This window comes from Ambystoma mexicanum, chromosome 14 (assembly GCF_040938575.1).
Source record: "Ambystoma mexicanum isolate Mex_15411 chromosome 14, UKY_AmexF1_1, whole genome shotgun sequence".
In the NCBI taxonomy this organism is placed as follows: domain Eukaryota; kingdom Metazoa; phylum Chordata; class Amphibia; order Caudata; family Ambystomatidae; genus Ambystoma; species Ambystoma mexicanum.
The window spans coordinates 565,323,433-565,335,891 of record NC_090940.1 but is presented as its reverse complement, the minus strand read 5'-3'; positions in this window follow the sequence as shown (position 1 = coordinate 565,335,891).

Sequence of the window (12,459 nt, the reverse complement as noted above, 5' to 3'; positions counted from 1 at the left end):
AGGAGCAGGAGCAGACACGGTGAGCGTTAAGCTGCAGGAAGCAGAACAACGCGAAGCATGAGCTGCTGTCTGGGCGTGGTTTAAATAGCCTCAAAAGAAGTCCCAGGTATGTATCCTTCCCCGACTAGGTATGTATCCTTCCCTGGCCACGCCCGAGTGAAAAAATAGTCCCTACGAAAAAATAGTCCCTTTCAGGTCTCAGGGAGGCCTGAAGCGTGCAGCATGGTCTGCATCAGGTAAGTGCACAAAACACCTCCCTTTATGAGCCTGGCGCCTGTGGCGCCAGGACTGATGTCCAACATGAGCCTGGCGCCTGTGGCGCCAGGACTGAGTCCAAAGAGTCCCTATAAGGGGCCGCTGGGCTTTTACCAGAGGGCATGATGCCTGCTTCCGGGGGTGCTGGGCCTGGCCTGATGCTCCGGGGGTAGGCATCATGACACTCGCTCCCCCTCTGCCGGAATCTTCGAGATCGACCAGGGCCTCTCGAGAAGCTTCGCCTGGTTCTCGGACTTCCTCTTACCCGAGCCAGAGCGTTGGCTCGTGGTCGATGGCGCCGGGGAGGGTGCGCCCTGCCTGGCAGCCAAGGAGCCCGACCGTTCGGCGCTCCCGGTGCCCGCGGACTCGCTTTGCTTAGCCTTTTGTTGGGCCCCCGTCGCCGGAGCATCCTCACAGAACTTAGAAGACCGCTCGGACTACTACTTCTTCTCGCCTGGCAGGCTCTTACCTTCCAGCCAGTTGGCGAGACGGAGGTGGCGATCCTTCATGGTCCGCTCCGACATGTTCCCACAAAACGCGCAGTCCTTTTCCTTGTGCGTCTTGTCCTCATGGAGACAGTAGAGGCATAACGAATGCTCATCCTCCTTGAAAACGTTCTGAAGCTGGCATCCAGGGCAGGTCCTGAATAGCTTCCCGGGCGTCGAGCTCCCTTTCTCCTGGGCCATGTCCGGGGTAGGCCTCGGAACTTCTGTAATCCTCCAAAAGCGTAACTCGACTAAATCTTCACCCTTGAGGGGCGTAGAAACTCCGAAACTGATCCCCGTTGATCGGAAGTAGAAACGGTGGAGCTTGAGGCTCTATTTAACCGAAAAAATGAGAAAATCTCCTGAAAAAGTGCGAAAACGCAGCAAAAGCTCGAGAGCTAAGCACGAGGACTCCCAACACTTGAACGTGTGGTAAAAATCTGAGGATGGCTGCCAGGGGCGGGGCTAAGGGAGAGGGCAGTCATTGGCTGGGGACAGTATGACCAAGAGACCAGTGATTGGTTACTACTGAGAAAGACAGATCAGAAACAAAACTGATACTGATTTTTTCTATACCGAGGATTCCCGGCCTGACGACGGGGAATATTCATGAGCATGTGAATCCATGCCAGACCCCGTGCTGGAGAAGAGGTCAGCCAGGCCAGAGCCTGATCAGGGATACCCAGGTTTTCACGGAGACGGTTGAGCAGGATGGTATGGTTGACCATGTCGAAGGCAGAAGAGAGATCGAGGAGGATGAGGACAGAGGGAATGTTAGAGTCAAGGTTGGAGAGCAGATCTTCACAGATTTCAGGAGAGGAGTTTCCGTGCTTCTGGCAGCTCTGAAGCCAGACTGGTGGTCATGGAGTTAGCCAATAGAATTGGAATGAAGGTTAAGCTGAGAGATGGCCAACTTTTCCAGGAGTTTGCCCAGAAAGGGAGCAATGGAAATTGGGCAATAGTTAGCCGGACAAGAAGGATCAGCTGTGCGTTTCTTAAGAGGATGCACAAGGGAGTGCTTCACAGGGGAGGGGAAGGATCCTGAGGCAAAGGAGTGGTTGCAAAAATCAGCAAGGGCCGGAGCGAGGGTGTCAATGTGGTCCTTGATGGTTTTAGAGGAACAGGGATTAACCTGTTTTGACAAGGCTTTCATAGGTCGGATTTGTCAGGGGAGGAAAGGGCGAGAAGGATGGTGGGGGGGTGGCTAAAGGAGGGTCAGCAAGCACAGGTGGGGACGGGAGGGGCGGGGGTGGAGAGGGTAGACAGGATGTCCTTTGTTTTTAAATGAAGTGAGAGGCAAGGGCATTGCAAAGTGCCTGGGAGGCAACAGGAAGGGTAGAGACTGCAGCAGGGTTGGCCAGCTCCTTGCAGATTTTAAAGAGTTTGGCCGAGTTGTTAGATGCCGCAGAGACATGAGCTTGAATGTGGACTCTCTTCTTGGTGAGGACAGAGAGTCAGTATTGCCTTTGTAGCAGGCCACAGGCCAGTTAGTCAGAGGATGAACAGGAAGCCCTCCATTTCCTCTCAGCCAGCCCTATACTTACGTTTAAGTGTAGCTAGGTCAGAGTTATACCAGGAATTGCACTTGGCTTTGGACTTCAAATGGACCCTCATGACAGGGGCAAGAGCATCAAGAGTATCAGAAATTGAAGAGTAGAGCAGAGACAGGGCTGTGTCAGGATGTGAGACGGCCAGAGTTGGAGGGGGGGGGAGAGAAAGTGGCAGCAAAAGCCTCAACTGACACACGCTTCATGGGCCGGATGTCCAGGAAGGTAGGTGGCAGTGTTGGGGTAGGCTTGGCTTTGGGGGAAGAGAGGGAGAGAGAAGAGGAGAGGAGGGAGTGATTGCTCCAGGAGAGAGAAGTGGTCAGAGGGATGGAGAAGGGGAGGCCAGAGGAGATCAAGACATCGAGTGTGTGCCCTGCAGAGTGAGTCGGGCCAGAGGGGAGGATGGACAGGGACAGAGTCGCAGAGGTCACGGAAGAGTACAGAGGAGGAACAAGGAGAGTCTAAATGGATATTGAGGTTGAGGAGAAGTTGAGTGGTAGAGGCCAGGAGGGAGGAGAGGTCCGCTCACTCAGCGAGAAATTAGGTGATTTGACCAGGAGGCCGGTAGAGGGTAGCCACAGTAAGAGAATGGGTAGGCGAGAGAGAAAGCCTACAGACAAGGCATTCAAAAGAGGAGTGGGTGTGAATGGGAATGATGGAGGCAGGAATCCACTCAGGAAAGATCAGGGCTAACCCCCCCCACCAGACCGGGAGGATCTGGGTGCAGAGCGGATCTTGTAGCCATCAGGGAGGAGTGTGTCAAAGTTCGTGACAGAGCTGGCCATCAACCATGTCTCAGTAAGACCAAGAACATCAAGGTCTAGTTCTTCAAGGAGGTGGCAGATGTCAGAGGAGTTTTTGACAGCAGAGCGAGAGTTGAGTGTGGCAATATGAAGAAGGTTGCTAGCCTTAAAGACCTTCCGGGGAGGGGTACAGATCAGAGGTACGCCCTGCGGAGGAGAAAGAGCCCTAGGAGGTGCAGAGGAGGAGAGAGGTCAAGGTAGCCAAGGGGGGAGGGGACAGCAAGAGATGAGAGGAAATTGATGAGGCGAGGGAAGCACCTATCAAAGAGGAGGAGATTGGCCTGAGGGCCTTGGACCAGGACAGTGCCATTTAAGTAGATATTAGTGATGACTTTAGAGGAGTTGAAGGAAGCCATGAGAACTTCCCAGCGGGTGCCACCATTAATGGGAGAGGAGGAGATAGGACAGAGCACAGATATCATATGAGGAGTCCATAGATCTGGCGAAGGAACGACAAAGATGATGTCAGTGAGGGTTTGTCTGGAGGAAGCATTGGAGTAGGTGTCGGGGATAGGAAGACCAGGGTTAGAGGCCAAGATATCATTTTTGAACTTCTTCCTACCAGACTTAGTGAGAAGGGAAGGATAGTCAATGGAGAAGCAGTTGGAAAAGATAGGAGAAACAGAAAGCGCCATGGGGTGGAAGTGAGGAGAGGATGGTGAAACTGGGGGGGCTAAGGCAGGTAGGTGTGGGACATAAGAGTGGTGAGGTCACTGGGCTGGCAAGGTACACAGAAGCATCAGTATACAGGCAAAATACAGAGAAATTTGCAATGGGCAGCAAGATTTAACTTTTTAGCACATAGCAAAAAGAGCAAGATTTGACTTTTCAATCTTGAATTCAGATGTTAGCAAAGGGTTTTAGGAAGCACTGCGCGCATCAGGACAACATGGGAGTACAAGCAGAAAGAACAGTGATAGTCAAAGGTGGTAGGCGTGAGTCCATAAGGAGGGAACTAACCCATAGTTCTGGAAGAGGCAAATTCAAGGCAGACCGGATTTCTCAGACGAGTGAGGTGGCAGCATCATTGTAGTTAAGGTGCAGGAAGGACCCCAAATAGCGTTCCGGAAGCAGAGAGGGGGCATTAGAAGTGGGCCTTAGAAGTGGGCCTTTGCTGAGAGGGCCGGCTAAAGCCTGCTGGTCCCTGATTGGATGCAAGAAAACACTCAGCAACCAATGGGAGTGATGCACAGGGAGAGGTGGTTCAGCACAGCTTGCCGACACAACAAAGAAACTCATGGCGGCCATCTTGGAAGGGCCGAAAAACAGTCAAATAAGCAGGCAATAGTCGGAAAACTTGTGCTTTCAAAATAGCCAGGCAGCTCCAGGTATTAAAAAGCTCAAAGAATGGCAGCACAATAACAATGCCAAATAAAACAGTCCTTTCCAACAATTTTATGCAAATTTAATTGTGTTTTTTTCTTCTTTTTGAATCAAATTTTGGTTTTTCAGGTACAATAATTCCCCTGGAGTTGCAATAATGCACAGAAAGTATATATTTTGTAGAATTTTCATAGGTTTTCCTTTTGTGTCAGGTTGATGACTGTAAGAACTCTAGCAATGGACTTGCGGACCGTTCGGATCTTGGACAGCTTGGATACAGCACCACCAGTCACTTTGGCAACACAGTTGCAACAGTTCAAAGTTGATGTCATCCAGCTGCTTAAGAAGATCTTCCTTCTTCTTACCACGGAGATCATGTACCTTGACTTTTGCCATGGTCGCGGGGCGCTGCCACCGGACAACAGTAATTGAATTCTACCGAATTAAAGTTAAATCAATTCTGAAATATGGTGCAGCGGCCTCATTTGCTTTGTCGCCAAGGTAAGGGCAGAATTAGAAGGCATATTCTGGAGAAGAGTATTATCCCTGCCAAAACATTACCTATCCAGGCCATAAGGGAGGCACCTCATTATACTCTATAACGGTGTGGAAAACGTTATCCTTTTACCATAAATTCCTGACTAATAATGAAGGAGGCTTCAAAGTTTTAAAAAACGCACTGAAAAATAATACTGAATATCTGTTGAGGACGTGGAAGGCGACATGTACAGCGATATTAAAGAGGTTGAACACAACCGAAAAAACCATGCAGACCAACTCAGCTCAGGTAAAACGGATATTATTTAACTTTGATTGGATTGAGACCCTGGAAAGCAGAAGGAAGCTGAAATTATACAGGAAATATATTACTGAACTTAGATCCCACGGGACTCTTCCAATCTACTTGTCGAGATTTCCAAGTAGCAGTTTGCGAAGCCCGTTCATGCGTTTTCCCTTTAACCTAATGCTAACAAGGGAAGTAACAGAAGTGAGAAAAGCGAAAACACATTGTGAAACTATGACTGTAGTCTGTCTAAAATCAGGCGCAAGTCATTATACCATCTAACTTTGACCAGTCCAAATTTGAGAGACATAAGATCAAAATGGATGGGAAGTTTTTTTCTGATGTCTACCACCTTGGCTGAAGACTGGTGGCACATTCTACTCAAAGGAGATTGAGTTTCCTTAACGCTGGCATTACTAGGCTTTCTGTAGGAAGTATTTTTACTAATTGAGGAGAAAATGGGGAATAATTTATGATTGTAAAACTATTTGGTGGAGACAAGGTGACATCAGTATGAAAAAGATTGAACTGATTACCAAGTTGTTAAAACACCAACGTTTGGGAAGGAGGCTTGTAACACATGCTCCCCAGAATGACCTGGAAGAAAATGATGAGGATGTTAGTTTAGAGCTTAGCTCCAATCCTACCGAGTCAGAAACTGAGGAGGATTCTCAAAGGGTGAACAACCCTCCTCCCCAATTGCCGCTGTACCTAAACAACTTCCTACAGTGAGCCCACAAGGTCCCAACCTAAATCCTGAATATATATCTCTTGAAAAAATGAGATTAGAACTATAATCCAAGAAGCTTTGACGACAAAGAGGATAGTTTATTCCTTTATCAGCCCGAGTTCCAGCGGCAAGGCATTCCAGATTTATGCAGCCTTAATTGGAAACTATCTGCCTGAAAACTGGAGAAAGTAAATTTAGGGATGTTGACCAGCGCCAAAGCAGGGGAGCGCAGCTTCCTCGGTGGCTCATAAAAGGACACCAGTTCTTTAATATTGACTGGGACAGTACCATATAAAGTTCTATGGACTAGAGAGGCAGCCTTAAATTCCAACCGGGAGGCCAAACGGAGCCAATCGAGATCTCGCTGGCTATCAGAAACATTATCTCTTCTAGTTTTCTTCGTGATAATGCAAACTGCATCATTTTGAAGAGTCTGGAGGGCATGGATGTTTTTCTTGTTGGCCCCAATTAATAATGCATTGCCATAGCCCAATCTGGACATCACAACAGCACAGGCCGCTGAAGAGCAGCGAGATGCTGACAGAAATGGACGCAGGTTTCTCAGCAGCCTTAGCTAATAAGAGCCATTTTTTACTGTCTGGTTGATATGTGCATCTGCACTAAGCAGCGGGTTGAGGTAGAATACCAGAGTTTTAACACTGCGTGAGATCGGGATTGGACAGCCATGAATGGAAAATGATTAGTAGCTGGAGTCTAATTTTTGCTAGTGCATGCTTGCTACCAAAGACCAGCAGATCAGTCTTATCCCCATACAGGCACATCCAATTTCTGCTCATCCATGTCTCAACGTGAGAATACATGTCTGAAGGAGGACGGTGTCTTTGGCATTGTCCCTGGATAACCACAGAACTAGCTGGCAGTCATCCACATAATTCGAGAAGTGCACTCCAAGCTCATACAGCAGGTAACAAAGGTTGAATATAAAGGTTGAGCAGTAGGGGGGACATGCATGCTCCCTGAGGGACCCCACAAGAGATGGTAGAAAAAAGAGGGAAAGTGGCCTCACCCCAACATACTTGAGAGGTACGATTCTGAAGAAATGATCTCACCCATAGCATTGAGTCAGCAGCGCAGCAATCATGTTTCTCCAAGGCCAGCAGGAGTTGATCATGGTCAAGAAGATCAAACGCCAAAGACAAATCCAGCAGAACCAGCATACCAGAGCGACCTCCCTCTGAGATTTTCAATTTTGCGTCTGTAGATCTAACAGAGCGGTCTCGGTACCATGGAGGGGTCTGAAGCCATACTGTCTTGGATGCAGTATGTTAGTCTTCTCCACAAAGGCTTGTAGTTGGTTGGTAGCACATTTATCAAGCACCTTGAGGAGAAAGTGACAGTTATAAATGGGGCGCAAGTTACCAGCGATGCTTGGGTCCAGTCCTGTTTTTTTAACCAGAGTGGTGAAAGTGGCTTTCTTTATGGAATCGGGGACTTCAATGTTGGCAAAAGAGGAGATGACAAATCTTATCACAAAGGGAGCACAGATATTCTTATAATCCAGGAAAAAGTTATGGGGCGCATGGTAGAGAGGGTAGCCATCATGTCGGCAAGAAAGATAGGAGCAAAGCTAAAAATATGCTGTGATTTATGGATCAGAGGAAGAGGGTGGGGCAGAGAGGTAGATGTTTATCAGCCATAAGTTTAGCTCTGATTCTATCCCACACCTTGTCCACCTTGGCTTCGAAGGCGGTCTGTATATCAACACAGATTTGGTCAGTGGGAGCTATAGCGATGGAAAGAGCACTGGGTTTCTCTAAGGACTTCACAATCTCGAAACGTTTTTTTTAGAACCATTTGCTTCCTCTATCTGGTTGTTATATACTTTTTTTTAGCTTCATTAATAGCTATCCTGTAATCCTTGTCTAAGATTTTCCACTGGGCTTTGTTATTTACTAAAGGGCATTTAAGCCATTTTCGTCTCCACCTGACATTTTTGAATTTTCATTTGGCACAGATCCTGTGTGAACCATTTTTGGTGAGAAGGGTTACCTCTAACCAGCTTGCACCTAACCGGTGCCATACGATTCAACATGGAGATCATACAGTTATTAAAAGTGTAAGAGTAGGAGGGTCCAAATCCGATGTGGCTGACATAATGCTTTCCAGGCATTCTTTCAGATCCAGATGCATAATCTTAAAGATCTGCTTAGTAATGGTTTTCTGAGGGCTAGGTAAGAATTGTAAGGGAGACAAGATAGTGGTCAGATCAAATGCAAGGAAGGGTGTCCATTGCATTGACTTCGAGGTTATTTGCAAGGGTCTGACCCCCATTATGGGTGGGCACACTGTTAAGGACATGGAAGTCATGGTTATTTAATGCCTTATCTAAAGTGATTGCTTGCTGGTCGGCGATGTTATTACGCCAGCGATTGAAGTCCCCAACAAGAAGGGTGGAACAGTTGGGTCCTTGCAATTTATTGAGAAGGTGAAAAAGATCTTCATCGAAATTGGTCGTTTCAGCTGGAGGACGATAGATCAGGACACAGTTAATGCAACTATTCATTGACTGTCAATTTGAGATGCAGAACTTTGCAATCCTTAAAGGAGCAAAGTGATCGGAAAAGATAAAGGTAATTTTTTGATATAATAGCTCCTCCCCCACCCCCTGACAGAAAGGCGGTTCTGACATGTGTGGTAGCTACCTCAATCTGTGGGCCACCATCTTCATTTAGCCATGACTCTGTAAGGAACAATAAGTCCAAGTCTGTTTCTAAAATATTTGTGGGGTTTGACAAACTCTGGTCCTGTGAGGCGCTGGTAGGATTAGCTAGTCCGGTGATTGCTGGTAGGCAGCTTTCTCAGATAATGGATGAGTCAAGTTTTGTTGTTTGTAACACATCATCATGTTATAAATGTCACCTTTTATCCAATTATGTCTTTCATTGGTGCTGACTAAGGAATAAAACAACCTCATGTTTGACAACAAAACTTGACTCATCCATTATCTGAGAAAGCTGCCTACCAGCAATCACCGGACTAGCTAATCCTACCAGCGCCTCACAGGACCAGAGTTTGTCAAACCCCACAAATCTTCTAAAAAAATCAGGAACCCCGGAGTTGGTCCCTTGACAAACTAGGACTCAGGCTGCAGGTCTAACACAATCAACCATCGAATAAGAGGTGTGCAGGAGTGAAGGAGCCCCGTCTTTCAAAAACTCCACCCATGCTAAAACCTGGTTTCTAAAATATAGTCATGTATATTAGTGGCATGCTTAGAGGGTGAGCGGGTGTTAAGTAGAGCACATTTCAAATTTGCAATGCAAATGCAACCTTGGATAGGTTTTGCAGGTTCTTGAACAGGCCCATCCGACCATAAAGGCAAGTAAATGTCAAATTGGTCAGAGCAAAGTGGTCTATCTTGGTCATGAGGTAGGAGGTAGTGAGATTAGGCCCTTGCCTAGTAAAGTACAAGCTGTACAGGACTGGGACACCCCCGCTACTCAAACCTAGGACTCACTGTATACTACAGACACTTTGAGAACTATGGGACCATAGCTTTTCCCTTAAATGCCATCTCTCCAAAAAATCCCCAAGAAGGTAAAATGGAATGAGGAGTGTGCCAAGGCATTTGAAAGGCTGAAACAAGCCCTCTGCAAAGCTCCAGTGTTGAGAGCTCCTGATTATAGCCAATCCTTAATTGTACAGACGGATGCTTCCAATACAGGAATAGGTGCAGTCTTTAGTCAACTGAATGAGCAAGGCAGAGAACACCCCATTTGCTTCATCAGCAGAAAGCTGAAGGGCTGAGAAACAAGGTTTTGCCATTGTGTGGTCATTGAAGAAGTTTAGGCCATACTTGTATGCTCTACATTCCTTATTCATACTGACCACAAACCCTTGAGATGGTTGATGCAAATGAAGGGGGGAAATCCTAAATTGTTAAGATGGTCCATCAGCCTCCTAAGGTTCGATTTCACCATAGAGCATAGATCAGGATGCAATCACCAAAATGCTGATGGTCTCTCCAGAAAGTATGAACGACTGGAATAGGAGATTCATCTAGGAGTGTATTAAATCATGTCCCTTAGTCTGGGGGGGCACGGGTGTTAGGGGGAATTTGCATTTCTCTGCTGATTCCCTTCAACCTGAGAGGCCACCAGCTCTTTTGCTGGACTTAGGGCTTCTGATTTTTTTTTACTCCTCAGTGAGTGGGACCCTTTCTCACCGCCTTGTGTATTTTCCCTGACTAGGATTTTTGTGTTTTACTGTTTTATGGAGTCTGACAAACTCCATAGGCATCTGCTTTTTGCATGGTGACACATAACACCTTAGGTGCAGTGCCACTAAGAAGTCCCTTGTATGTCTCTCAATGTTAATTACCTTTTCTTGGGTGACCTACAGTTCCCAAGAATAGTAAGATGATGCCTGTCTTACTTCCCTTTCTCTTTGTGGGACCTGGACTCACCATCCTATGTGGAGTAGTGGGGGGGGGGGGGGGGGTTACTTAGTAATTCCCTATCTCATTTCTCATGTGACATTTTTTGTTACATGAACATACTTTAAATGGCTGGTGGCCTAGGTTTTTACTACCAGTGTGCATTTTTACCGCATGCTGAACCCTCAGCTACAGTACAGCACTGACGGGTGGCCATTTGGTCTTTTTTCGCCAATTTCTGTTTATTAGTTCGTTCTTGGCTTTTACTCTGTTAGTTGAAACAAGTTTGAGTCCTTTGTGTGTTTTGCCTTTGGCTGGCTTCAGCCCTGAAGCCCGCCCAGGCTCCTGTGTGTCTGGAAAAGGAGGAAGTGAGGGAGGGTCCCGAAACTCCCCTGTCCTTTGTCTCTAGGTGTGCCTTTGTGAAACCAGTTCCAATTGCACCCTGCAGTGTGACTGACAACCTAGGCTGTGAATGAATGGGAACTTGCATAAAAAGCGAGGTTTCTGGGACTAGAGGCAGAGTCAACCACTGGAGAGGAACATCCAAAGCAGAAAACGTGAAGAGATGCCAGCAGCACCCTCCTAGACCACAAAGTGCCCAGTGAAGCCCTGCAGCTGTGCTGACCCTGTTTTCAAATCGACTGGTAAGACCTGAACAGGACGACTTCCTCCCTAAGACTGGTGGGACAAACTACCTTCAAGACAAGCTTCCATTTTTCCATTTGGCGAAAACCCCCTTCCCCCTTACTTGCTGTGCCTCAACAGAGCTGCAGAAGCCCAATGCCTGGGGTTCTGTGACCATTTGGAAGTGCATCGCCTTGCGAAGTCCAAATCTTCATGGACATCCAGAGGACCCTACAGAAGCAAGAAATCTTGATCCAGAGTCCAGAACCGAGGGATCAAGCCACTTCCAACCAGAGCTTTTCATTCTTCATTGGTGCCGAGAAAAAGGCACCAAAACAATGAAGTGCCGGTGAAACAATGAAATACATTGCTGGGGAGTCCCTCTTCGAGTACAGCCACAGGAGCCCGGCATACGTCCTCCCTTTTGTCACCACGACCAAGGTCCAGGAACAAGGTTCTACCAAGCTGTAGCAAGGAGGAATCCAGCTGGAACATTTTTCTTCGAATCACAGGTACTGTGGGGATTGGGGTTTTCACCTTTTAGCCATATGTTGTGCTTCCTACCTTGAGAAGTGCTTTTTTTACACTTTGGAGTTGATCCCAACTCACATGCACTGACCTAACAGCGTGTGCTCTCTACAAAGTAGCTCACTTGAGTTAGTGATTTCTTCTGAACATATGAACTTTTCCAAGATATTATCTAAGAAGAAGTGCCTCAGAACTATTGACATTGTCCATTAACTTTGGCTGTCCTGGCTCCTTAAAGCCACCCTTCTGAATCTAGTGTCTTTGGCAGTACTTGTTCCCTCATATGTTGTAATTGTTGACACTATTATTGTAGTTTTACAAACTGCTGAAAGTTTGTTCTAAATCATATTCTAACCTTTCCTTCCTTAAACAACTCAATTGGTAACCAAAATAAGCGCAATACTGACCTTGACTGAAATCAATCTGTGTGCTGGAACATGTGTTAGCATAAGAAAAGTCTTTACCAACTTTTATTGTCTTTGAAAAACTCAATCTTAAATTTGATTGAATGTTACTAGCAGTTAATGCTTTTTAAAGAATGCTTATTCAAACCTTGTATATATTAAACAAATGTATGTATAAATATGTATTTATAAGTGTTACACAATAGGGGCATTCAAGCACCAACTTGGAGCCTTCCTTCTATTTTTGCCATTACTAGCGTGGTTGTTCTTTGTCAGCCCTTCTTCCATTCTGGGAGGGAGAGGCCTGTGTGTGTTTTGCCTTTGGAGGGAACCCTTTGGTGTCCCCGCCTAGGCTCCAGAGTGTCTGGGCAGGCCGGAAGTGGGGGAGGAGTTTTCCATCCCACTGTCATTTGTTTGCAAGAGTGCTTGAATGGGAACGGCTCCCACTGGGGGTCTGGCTGTCCTGATTGGACAGCCAAACAACCCTTTCTGTAAACTGCTGACGAAGATTGTAGAGTAGTGAGTGCTGGAACTGTAGAACAGGTGAGGTTCCTGGAGAGAAAAGCAAGCCAACCACTGA